The 12,715-nt window shown below is 51.3% G+C and overlaps 1 long non-coding RNA gene across 1 annotated transcript; it reads left to right on the top strand.

Annotated features, from left to right (window-relative positions):
- Window positions 1–5,117: 5,117 nt before the first annotated feature.
- Window positions 5,118–9,128, top strand: LOC128838156 (uncharacterized). The gene is made up of 2 exons (XR_008445111.1): window positions 5,118–5,850; window positions 8,883–9,128. It is a non-coding gene; the product is annotated as an uncharacterized LOC128838156 (long non-coding RNA).
- Window positions 9,129–12,715: the final 3,587 nt, after the last annotated feature.

The following is a 12,715-nucleotide window of genomic DNA, read 5'->3' as shown; positions in this document are numbered from 1 at the left end:
CCAAGGTACATAGCCATTATGGGAGTGAAGGGCCCAAACATCTTTGAGGATGTGGGTCGCTATCTCCTGGTTTCTCTTTCCTGTCAATGGAGTCGGGCTGTGCAAATGGGAAGTCACTGCCTAAGGCTGGGAGTGGCCCAACTCCTCCCTGGGCTGGTGGTGGGCTCTGCCAAAGAGTCTGGGATGGCTCCGCGCTGCTGGGGACGAGGGAAGCCATGGTGGGCTTGGTGCTAAAGCCTGAGCAGCAGGGATGGGGCCAAGCTTGGCACAGTGGGGAAGCAGGGGCAGGCAGGCTCTGTGCACTGCTGAGGGACAGCAGGGGATGGTTTGGTTCCCCCTGCCCCGTAGGAAGAGGCCAGGGCAGGCTCAGTGCGGGGGCTGCCATGGGAAGCCTGACAGGTGAGATCCGCCCCTCGCACCTCTGGAGGCAGCTCTGTGCATCGCTGCCCTGCTGCCATGGCACCAGGACTCCAAAACTTAGTCGCAGACACAAGGGCTGGACGGAGCCCACAGGGGGCTCCACCAGGGGGCGGGGCTCAGACTGGGCGGGAATTGGTTCAAGAGGGAGGGCGTTCGGTGTGAGAGAGAGGCTGAGTCAGCTCGAGACTGAGGCGAGACTTCAGGTTAGAGGACGGCGAGCGCCGACTGTGAGGTGGGCCCGAGAGAACCTCTGAGGTGGCACGATCCGGGGGCGGGGCTTAGGAGCAGAGGGCCACATGCCCAGGCGGGGGCCCTGGTCTTTGAAATTCTGACACTGCTCCAGGCCCTCAGGGAAAGGGGGGCTCAATGGGGAGAAGCGGCACTAGGAGCTGCCCACAGCCAGTAGAACCCCGCTACCCCGGGAACATCAGAATGGTTGGGACCAGATGAAGCAAGCACCTCAGAGGCGGGGGGCTCGGTCCAGGCTTCCACATGGCGGCATGAGAGGGACTGCGGCTGAGGCTAAAAGCGGTGCAGGCACCGTGAGGAGGGCGGATGGGAAGCAGCGACAGGCACTGCCTGAGAAAGAGGAGCGGGTGGCCGATTGTGAGTTGGCAGGAGGGGCAAAGCAGAGGCTGGAGCGCCGCGATGAGATATGTATGTAAGAAGGGTAATCCAGATAAGGTGGTCTGGACCAAGCAGTGGCAGAGGGGTCTCTGTGCTCTGAAAGAGGCTCTGGTCAAGGGCTCGGTGCTGTTAAAGCAGGACTTTGACAAGCTCTTTCCGGTGTTCACTGACGCTTCAGAAGAGGGCTGGGTGTGGTGCCAATGCAGATTGACGGAAAGGGGGAGAGACATCCCATCGGGTATGTGAGCAGAAAGCTGCTGCCCCAGAAGCAGAACTCTCCAGCCATAAAAAAGGAATGCCTGGCCAGGGCGGCTGGGCCTTAAAAAGCTGCAGCCATATGGCTTTTGGTCGGCTTTCCGCCAGGCCAGAGGGGGGCGCCCGCCGATGGCCGGTTTCCGAAAGATGGTGCTCAGCTAGCGAGGGTCTAATTCTGCCCGAAGAAACATAACATTTTCATGCTGTGACGTTCTGTACCTCCACCACTCTGGCCGACTTACCAGACCCCCCAGATAGCCATGGCTGCAATGTTTCCCATTCTCCGGTTACTTTCTGGGGGTGTTGGAGATGTGTATTCCCCACCAGGGTGAAGTTCAGGGGAAGCTGTTGAGGAGAGAGGGAAATAAGTAGTGTGAATACTAGGACAGGCTAAGGTGACAAAATAAACACAGGGTAATGGGAGCGGAGCCAAATCACCTTTTTCAGGAAATCTGTACAGTAACAGCCACAGGTGCCGGATTCCTCTGGGTTCCAGGGCTACTCAACCCCCCTCACTCTGCCCACGGCCCCACCCGCCCCCATCCCCTAAGCTCCCACCCCCGCTCCGCCTCTTGCCGCCCCCCTGCTGCTCCCCAGGTCCTGCCCTCACCCCTTCCCCAACCCCCGCCCTGCCTTTTCCCATCCCACCCCACCCCCTCCTCACCTCGTCTGACCCCCTTCTGTCCCCTCCTCCGAGTGTGCCTCATCCCTGCTCCTCTTTCTGCCTCCCAGCGCCTCCTGCACGCCGTGGAACAGCTGATTGTGGCGGGTGGGAGGCTCTGGGAGGGAAGGAGGGAGGGAGCTGGCTGCCGGTGGGTGCTAAGCACCCACTAATTTTTTTCAGTGGGCGCTCCAGCCCTGGAGCCCCCAAGGGGTTGGCACCTATGGTAACAGCAATTCAGGGGTCTGGAACAATTTTTATAGTGGGGATGCTGAAAGCCATTGAACAACACTGTAAACCCCATGTATGATGGAAACCGTGCATTCGCTTGCTAATATCACTTCATGCTGGGCACCCCAGTGCCCCTAGTTCCAGCTCCCCTGCAGCATATATGCAAACGGCTAGTCTCTTGCTTGAGGAAAGTTAGTTACAAATTGCTCAGAGCCTGCTGCAGAGGATTCGTGCAGGGATAGAGCCATCTGCACGGGACTCTTACTTGTGCCACATGGAAGTGAGATGAGGTGCCATGGAGTAAGATGCTTTTGCACATACTTCTCTCTTGGATTGTTCTTCGTACAGTTATGATCCACGTGGGGGGCCTTTAGCGAGCATGCACACATTGGGCTGGGGCAGTGCTAGCACAGCTCTAGTGGGCGTAGCTTGCAATATCAGTGGCACAAAAATTACGTTGTGTGGAAACACCTTGTGTTCTGTACAGAAACCAGAGCCTCATCTCTTTCTAGGATGAAAGCTGGAGACAAACCTGTCACTATTTCCTCCTACCTACCAATGGTAGGATAAAGGCGAGCTTAAGTGGGGATCTAGTGGTAGCGTATTCCTCCCTTTTTATCCCCCTAAGGTTGGCTTTCTCACAGGAAGGCCTAAAATCCTAGATGATAGAAATCGCCCAATGGCTTCTTAAGGAAACGAATTCATTTGTTATATGTAGCCCAGCTTAAAAACAGTGTGATGGAATGATTGGCGGGAGGTTCCCCTCTGCACCATAGGGGTAATGATTTAGTTAGACTTTGAAGAAGAATGTGTATGGCTCCCACATGCTCTGTTACTGCCATGTACCACCAGAGAGGGGGATACATCTTGGAGGTTGTGAACCAATCTGTTTATAATCCTTGACTTGTTTATACAGTCTATTGTTTTTGTTTTTTGCTCTCATTTTAATGTAATTGTGTTTTGTCAATATAACCTGTAGGTTTCCACTCCACCAAGGAATGAAAGAAGGCAGAGAGACTTGAGCAGGAAAGAACTACTACTACCGATAGGCACAGCTACTGAAAAAAACCTGCACCATAAGAAAGGATAGGCATTTGTTGTCAGAGTTAACTCCTTGTACGTGCCTCTAAACCAGCAGGTCCCAAGTTGAGGTTTATGTATCGGTGGTGGCACATGGAGGACCTGATGGTGGTCTTCAGTGAGCAGGCAGATCTCACGTTCCTAGTACTGAAATTACTGTCAATATGTTCCTAGTACTACTTTTCTTTGGAAGCATTTGCTGTACCTGCCACGAAGGTGTTACCTGATCTCGAAGAGGTGAGGAAAGGGTCCATAGAACAATTTTTATAAGATTAGGCCCACATCAAAACTGTTTTAGAACCCCAGAGGAAAGACAAGCAAAGGCTTCTGCAGTGGCGCCATCTGTTGACTTTGAATGTACAGAGGCTCCTATTAGCAACTCCGTATTTTCGGTTGCATTATAAAAGGGATTGCCTGTGGGGAATATGTTCCTGGTTTTTCTCTAAAGGGAGATTGACAATCATTGTGAGAACTCACACCCAAGTTGTTTTTATACTATTGGAACATTTAATGTAGTGGCTGTTTGACTTCTTTTAAAAACTTTTCAATAAGAAATCTCCAGTTTTAGTGTCTGGCTTAAATTTGTCCTAGGCAGTGCTAGGGTTGAGTAGCAACTCTTCAGAATACTGTCTACGTACCCAGATTTGGTAGAGAGGTAGATCCTCACTAGGTCCAGTCTAAGGGCTAGTTTTGTTTTGTTTTTCAAATAGTTTTAAATTATTGGGTTTAGCGTAACTTTTAGTCATTATTCACATTACAACTGAAATTTTGACGCACTGTGCTCATAAAACTGGCTGTTGGTGGAACATGCAGTCCATGAGCACACAAGCTTGATTTTAGGCCGGTAGGGGGAGGGCAAAAGGGGTAGCCCCCAGAGGCGCAGACCCTAGTGGCGCTGATGGGTGCTCAAGCCCCCTCTACCCCCAGCCCTGGCCCGACTCCACCCTTGCTCCGCCTCTCCCATCCCCATTCCAGTAGTAACTGATTGATGTATTCCACCAAATGGGGAGCTGCATTTTAGAGGTGACAAAGAGAAACTTTGATAATCCTAATACAAAATGGCCTCTTCCTGCTCTCATTATTCACATGTAATTTTGTTTGTGGTGTATGCCCAAGAATGAATTGGATCTGGTGCACACAAAGGTAATGGGATCAGGCGGTGGGGGCACAAACCTGATAAGAGTGCATGCGAGCACAAACTTAATAGTGGGGGCAGTGCTAGTAAGTGTATTGTGCGTAGGTGTTGGATACATACAAACCTGATTTGATTTGGGTGGGGGGAGAGGGTATGTGAATGCACATAAACCTGATGGATGGGGTATGGACAGGCTAATTACAAACTAACAATTGATATGTATTAAGGGATGCATGCACTCTTGCTTAGTGGGGGAAAGGGCACCAATCTAGCCTCTTCCAATACAACCGTCTACTACACCAAACATCCAAATGGCCAAGGTTTTCTGGGGAAAAATAACCTGGTAAAAAGTAGAATAGGAAAAGGTGGCAGAGTTCAGGTGTGGTGTGGGGTCTGTTTGAATGGAAAGGCTAATTATCATTCAGTAACTATTATTTTTAATATGGAATTATTGTGAACTGGGACACTGATTCATCAATGTATTTAAGCATGTTCCTGATTGGAGCACTAACAGCAGTGGGATGGCTCACGTACTTTAAGTTAGTCACGTGCATAAGTACTCTCTGGAATTGGGGTTTTAAGGCTGAACAATTACAGGGCTTTTCTCTTCTCCTTTTTTCGTTTTGGTTCAATAGGTATTTAATTCAAATCATTATTGCTATAGGTTGCCCTTTTATATAAAATAATTATTTATTGATCAGAAACAAATGCCTATGATAATTACATAAATAGGAACAATAAATAAATGACTGACATAAAGATCCTGTTACAAATGGCGTAAAATGATCTGAAACTATTGTCACAGTGCACAGATAGACTAAATAGTAACAGCTTTTAAAATTCCACCGCATCTCATTTTAAATCCTGTATAAAATATTACTTGATTTTGATTAGTACTTCTAAAAATGTTGGTATTTAAATTTCTAAACTTCTTTGTGAGTTTGTCCTAGATTTGAAACCCCCATAATTCCACATGGATTCTCCTGCTAGCACTGAGGCTGAACTGCTTGTCTCTGATGAAAGAAATTGGTCTCTCTTCCCTTTCACCCTGGGAAACTATAGGTCCTTACCATGGGCGTGCGCACGGGGTGGGCCCGGGCACACACCCTCATGCCCATGGGCCGGATCCGGATCTGGCCCCTCGGGGCTTTGCATCCGGCCCGCGGGATTTGCCCCCCGTGGTGCCGCAGGCCCCGCGCTGCTTTCCGAAGCAGCCATCAGGGCAGCAGGTCTCTGGGGCTAAGGGGTTGCTCTAGGCACCGCCTCCCGAAGCTCCCATTGGCCGGGAACGGGGAACTGCGGCCAATGGGAGCTTCAGGGGAGGTACCTGGAGGCGTGGCAAGGGCAGCGTGCAGAGCCCTGTGCTGCCCCGCCCCTCCCCCGGGGCTGCGGGGAGCGGCCCGGCATGGGGCCCTGGCAGGCGGGGAGCGCGCCGCTGCGGGTAAGCCTGAACCTCTCCTGCACCCCCTCTCCCTGCCCTGAGCCCCCGGCCTGCACCCCGTTGAGCCGGGCTCCCCCTCCCCAGGGCTGGGCTGGCTGCTTTAACAGCCCCATGTGCTCCCTGGCAGCCTCCCACCCGGCAGCACCAACACAGCCGCTTAAGGTGGCCCGCGCGGGTGCTGCCCCAGCTCCCTGCCCCAAGGCAGCTGCCCCCCTCCAGCGCCCCAAACCCGCCTGCGGCTCCCCGCGCTGGCCAGGGGCCCGGGCACCACCCGGGGGGTCAGGCCGCCCCTGAGCCCAGCAGGCCCGGGGCAGGGGGCGAGCCCGGCCCACAGGCCCCCTCCCGCAGCCCGGCTGCGAGCTCCGCTCCCCGGCGCTGTTCGGGGACTCCGGCCCGGCACCCTCGGGCTTGAGTCCAGCCCTGGGAGCAGCTCGGCGCCCTGCGATCCACCCTGGCTGCCTCTTCCCGGCCTGGCCCCAAGCGCCCAGCCCGGCCCCCGAGCCTGCCTGCCAGGGCGGGGGAGCCCAGATCCCCAGCCCCGGGCCTGCCTGCAAACAGCCTACCCTCCTGCACCCCAACTCCCTCTCCTGAGCCCCCTGCCTGCACCTCTCACCCCAACCCCCTGTCCTGAGCCCCCTTCCTGCACCTTGTCCCCCAACCCCTACCCCACAACTCCCTGCCCTGAGCCCCCGGCCTGCACCTCTCACCCCAACCCCCTGTCCTGAGCCCCCTTCCTGCACCTTGTCCCCCAACCCCTGCCCCACAACTCCCTGCCCTGAGCCCCCGGCCTGCACCTCTCACCCCAACCCCTGCCCCACAACTCCCTGCCCTGAGCCCCCGACCTGCACCTTGCCCCGCAACCCCCTGCCCTGAGCCCCCTCCTGCCCCCAACCCCCTGCCCTGAACCCCCTGCCTGTACCCCTTCTGCATCCCAACTCTCTTTCCTGAGCCCCCTGACTGCACCTCTCACCCCAACCCCCTGCCCTGAGCTCCCAACCCCCGCCCTGAGCCCCCTGCCTGCACCTCTCACCCCAACTACCTGCCCTGAACCCCCTGCCTGCACCCTGTACCCCTCCTGCATCCCAACTCCCTACCCTGAGCCCCCTGCCTGCACCTCTCACCCCAGCCCCCTGCCCTGAACCCCCTGCCTGCACCCTGTACCCCTCCTGCATCCCAACTCCCTGCCCTGAGCTCCCTGCCTGCACCTCTCACCCCAACCCCCTGTCCTGAGCCCCCTTCCTGCACCTTGTCCCCCAACCCCTGCCCCACAACTCCCTGCCCTGAGCCCCCGGCCTGCACCTCTCACCCCAACCCCTGCCCCACAACTCCCTGCCCTGAGCCCCCGACCTGCACCTTGCCCCGCAACCCCCTGCCCTGAGCCCCCTCCTGCCCCCAACCCCCTGCCCTGAACCCCCTGCCTGCACCCCTTCTGCATCCCAACCCCCTGCCCTGAGCCCCCTGACTGCACCTCTCACCCCAACCCCCTGCCCTGAGCCCCCAACCCCCTGCCCTGAGCCCCCTGCCTGCACCTTGCCCCGCAACCCCCTGCCCTGAGCCCCCTGCCTGCACCCTGTACCCCTCCTGCACCCCAACTCCCTGTCCTGAGCCCCCTGCCGCACCTCTCCTGCACCCCAACTCCCTGTCCTAAGACCCCTGCCACACCCTGGATCCCAATCCCTTGCCCTGAGCCCCCTCCTGCACTCCGCACTCCTCCTGTACCCCAAGCCCCTTCCCTGAGCCCCCTCATACATCCCACACCCTCCTCTGTCCCAGTCCCTTGCCCTGAGCCCCTTCCTGCACACTGCACCCCCCCTGAACCCCTGCCCTGAGCCCCCTGCTGCACTCCGCCCCCTCTTGCACCTCAACCCCCTTCCCTGAGCCTCCTCATACATCCCACACCCCCTCCTCAGCCCCCCAATCCCTTGCCCTGAGCCCCTTCCCGCACACAGCACCCCCTCCCACACCCAGACGTTTATGACGTTCGCCTTAAAAAAAAAAATCCCTGGGTGCACACCCTAATGCAATGTGCTGCGCACGCCTATGGTCCTTACCTCCTGGTCAGAGAGTCCCATTTTCCATCACTGCAACCAAACATGTCTCCACATGCCCAACTTGCTGGTGAGTCTGTGTTGGAATATCTGAATGGAACTCTCACCTCAGGTCGTTTCAGAGAGATTTTTGCAAAAGCAGCAGGAAGATTTCCCAGATTGCCACCTTGCCGTTCCCCTTCAGAGACACTCGAGGCTTGAAAACCCCTTGGGGCCACCTGAAATCTCTCCCTTCGTTCTGACATTAGAGGAAAATTATGCACATCTTTTTTTCTTGCAAAGTTTTTCCAGTTCATATTTGTTATGCTGTTATACTGTGCTTAAGCTGCCTGGTACAGTTCAGACATGAGATTTTGATCAGAGAAGAGTTGAACCACAGAAATATATAGCAAACGCATTATGTCAACAATGTTTAAGGTTTAACCCTTTCTTAATTTTCTTGTAACTTTTTTGCATAGATATCCTTCATTTTGCAATTTAAACTTTGAGTAAATCAACAGAGTATTATCACATAAATTGTAATATGGACAGTTGGAATTTCATTATGGAGTGAAAAGAACAGGAGTACTTGTGGCACCTTAGAGACTAAGAATGCTCTAATAAATTTGTTAGTCTCTAAGGTGCCACAAGTACTCCTGTTCTTTTTGCGGATACAGACTAACACGGCTGCTACTCTGAAACCTGTCATTGTGGAGTGAGTGTATTGCATAATACAAGGTCAAGCATTTTGGAGCCTTAGAAATCACTGTGGGAAAAATCAGTAGAAAGGAGGGAATCCACTGCACGATACAATTTCCTCCAACTGTTTTAAGCTCTGTAGTCACTGCATCCTCAGCTGGAATGAAATGAGAGTTGGTTGAAACACAAAGGGAAAAATAAATGTTTCCCTTTATTAACGTCAATACATGAAATGAAAATATCTTTCTACACCTCATCATCTTACAAGTCTTATGCTCAGTTCACATATTTTATAAATGTCTCTAGGAAACTTCTCAAGCTCCGCTATATGATGAGGACAGAGTGAATGTATCGCATAACACGTCAAGCGTTCTGGAGTGTTAGAAGTCACTGTGGGAAGAATCGGCAGAGAGGAGGGATTCCACTGCATCCTTCTGTTTTAACCTCAATAGTTGCAGCAGCCGGAGCTGAAAGGAAATAGGGAATGGTTGAAATACAAAGGGAAAAAATATAATTTTCATTGAATTGATCTCAATAAATTAAATGAAAATATCTCTTCCACACATAAACTCGCAAGTCATTTAGTGTGTTCATATTTTTTTTAAAAGTCTCTAGGAAGCTTCTCAAACCTTGAAATACTAGAAATAGTTCTCATGAGGACAGATGAATGAATAGCAACCCTGATCATAATAGAAACACACTACATATGTAGAAGTCAGAGTACTTTAGGGGTGGAGGGGAAGTACACCTCTACCCCGCTATAAGGCGGCCCGTTATAACAGGAATTCGGCTATAACACGGTAAAGCAGCGCTCTGGGGGGCGGGGCTGCGGGGATCGGCGCATCAGCGTGTCTGGCTTCGACACGCTCCTCTGAGCGGTGTGTTAAAGGTGCTGGGCCGGGGCCGAGGAGTTGGATAAGGGGCAGAGGGTCTCGTGGGGGATGGTCAGGGGACAGGGAGTGGGGGGTTTGGATGGTTCAGAGGCTCTGGGGGGCGGGACAGTCGGGGGATGGGGAATGGGGGCGTTGGATAGGCCGTGGGAGGCCTAGGGGTGATTAGGGACAGGGGGGGTCTCTGGAGGAAAGGTTTAGGCCCCTCAAAAATATTGTCAAATCTCAACTTTAACCATTTCCACCAATTTAGACGGCACATTTAAAATGTAGACAGCACAAACCGTCGGTCTCTTCCTTCTGTGAAACTATAGGAGAGAGTGTGCTCTGAGAAAATGAAACCTTAACTAATTGTTATTTCCCGATCTTAATATTCATACCGGAGCTGAGGAATAGATGTAGTTGAAAGGTGTGAATATCATGTCCTGTTGATCACTCCAAGTAGCAGACAGTAGTGAAAAATTGAGAATAAATCACAAAACAGGATGAGCAATTAGGATAATAAAACATGCTAGAGAGGTACCCACATAGATGACTATGATTTCCAATGTGGTCAGAAGGAGGTTATGCAGAGAAGTCACATTAGGTATTTTTTTACCAAGTGTGTCCCTGGGATGAAAGAATTCAAATATTTTTTTTAAAATTGAAATTCAGTGTTCACCACTTTTGCTGGTTCCTTCTCTTTTAACATTTGCCTTCCCCTTTGCTTGGGCAGGGGAATTCTTCTGGTTTGTTTAATTCTCTTCCCTTCCTGTGGTCACGTTTCATTTTCTGGATCTCAAGCCCTAGCGCAGACTGTTGTGCTGGAGTTTCCATCATTGCAGAGAAATGTGTTTTAATTCAACAAGAAAAGAAAAATCACACGAAGAAACCATGAAAACATTTTTATGCACATTAATTTGGTTCGAGTCTCCCAAGTTTTCCTGCACTTTTATAAGAAATTTGAGACTTTTGCTTCAAATTTTTGAAAGACACACTGCAAAGCAGAGAAAGCAGACTTAGCAGAGCCCCCAGACTGTCCTGGGCTATGCTCCCCATTCTCCCATGATTTTCCAGCGGTGTTGGGCATCTGTATTCCACCCCAGGGTGAAATCCCAGGGGAAGATGTTGCGGGGTACTGAAAGCAAATGAACAAAACTGCAAACCCAGTATACGATGAGACCATGGTTTGGTGGCTCTTATTACTTAAAACTTCACACCCCCAGCACCCATTGTTCCAGCCTGGGGCAGCCCTGGCAGGGTGGCTGTAATGGAACCACGCTGATCGGGACCAGAAGGCAGGTCTCACAAAGCCCTAGAAGTGATGCGGACACTCAGGCGCTTTGTGTGGAAAGATTTTGTGTTCCGTGCAGAAGTCATCGGGTCATCTATTTCTATGATGAAAGTCTGCTAGTGGGATGATAAAGGTGAGCTTAAGTGGGGATGTATAGGTGGAGTTTTCCTCCCCTTTTATCTACCTGTGGCTGGCTTTCCCACAGGAAGACCTAAAGTCATAGATGATGGATAACCTCAAATGGCTCTTAAGTAGATGAAAAGATTCTTCCACATAGCACAGCTTAAAAACGGTGTGATGGAATGATTGTCAGGAGGTTCTCCTCTGCACTATAGGCGTAATGAAGAAGTTAGACTTTGAGGAAGAGTTTGTATGGCTCCCAGGTGCAATAGGACCAGGTCAAGGCCCCTCTCCAGCCACTCCCCATAATTGAGGTTCCATTTCAGCATGTAGGTGTAGATAGTCTGGGTCGTTTCCCTAAGAAGACACCCAGAGGAAAGCTGTACATACTGACTTGCTTGGCTGCAAGGCCAGAGGCGGTATCGACGGTGGCCGCAAGTTTCATAAAGATGTGTTCAGCTATTGAGGGTCTAATCCTCCCATAGAAATGTAACATTTTCATGGTGTGATGTTCTGTACCTCCACCACTCAGGCAGTGCAGCTCCCCCGTCCCACTCTTAGAGCCATAACTGAGTCCCACGTGTACATATTTGTTATAACATTGCATTGGCCAGGGAGCATCACTTTATATTGCACATGCTACATTGTACGTGTACATTATACATACAATCATATTTCCTTTTGTAAAGATGTAACCACCTTATGTAAAATTGAGCAAAATGCTTAAAACAGTTCAAGCGCATTATGTGAGGAAAATATACACACTGAAAATGTGTTGCGGTTACTGAAGTATTTCCCAGGCCTATCCCCTTCAGTCCTGCATCTCAGGATAGAAGATACTCTAGACCGGCTATAAGCTGTACAAAGGGAGACTGTCTCTACAATGTAAAAAGGTGAAGTGGTCTAAGACATACTTGCTTTTCTTGGGCAAGACCTCATGAAATCAGATTACACATCCTTCCGTTTTGCCCAGTTTTGCTGTGGAAAAGAATGAAAGCCGGCACCTCCTAGAGTAGGAAACCTCCCAAACATTTTAGAAACTAGTCAACCACTATATTAAGTCACACATGCTGCCCTATCCTCTGTTTATATACCAGACCAGAATACAAGCAGAATAGCGGTACTGTGCTGAGAGCAGGGTGTGTGCTGGGAAGTCTCTATGCCCTTGAACTCTTGTGGTGCCTTTCTTTGCAACAGAATGGAGGGCTGCGGGTGTAGCCACTAGACAGCTCTGTGCTGTAGTAGGTGACAACCAATGGATGAGGTGTATAGGAACCCCATTTGTCTCTACCACTAGAGCACCACTGCAGCTATTCCTTGGCAACCCAGCAGGCTCAGGGGCAAAACAGTCCACCCAAAGCCAGATTTTTGAGCTTTGATGAGAGGTGGCCCCATTTGGTCCCATGTGTTCTGTGTTTCTCGCCTCATTTTCTTGCTAAGCGAGAGACGGATTTTTCCTGTGGTGGTTTCTTTTCACAATTTTTAGTGTCTTTTTTCTTCGCGTTCATCCCTGTATATTTATACAAGGCACCCAGTTTACTGTTCCACCATTTCTGTTTTGGGGAGGATGTTTTCTCCATTCTACTAGACACTGTTATCTTTATTGTCCTGACACCATCATAAAAACTGTTTCACCAAGCTAGAGGTTTTATAAAATGCCAAACGCTGTTGGGCTGTCCAGTCTAGAAATACCTTTTAGAAAATAACAGATCTTCCCACTAGGTCTGTATAATTATCTTCTATATTTCCCTTACTCCTACTGTTCATCTAACAATTATGGCACCGTAACAAATGTCATGGCCTATTTCCCACATCGTTTCTCCTCCTTTTCCTCTCTCTCTCGGTCTCTGTCAAGC

The sequence above is a fragment of the Malaclemys terrapin genome, chromosome 5 (assembly GCF_027887155.1).
Source record: "Malaclemys terrapin pileata isolate rMalTer1 chromosome 5, rMalTer1.hap1, whole genome shotgun sequence".
NCBI lineage: Eukaryota > Metazoa > Chordata > Testudines > Emydidae > Malaclemys > Malaclemys terrapin.
Note: the sequence above shows the minus strand (reverse complement) of the source record. Positions and strands in the feature narration are given on the sequence as shown.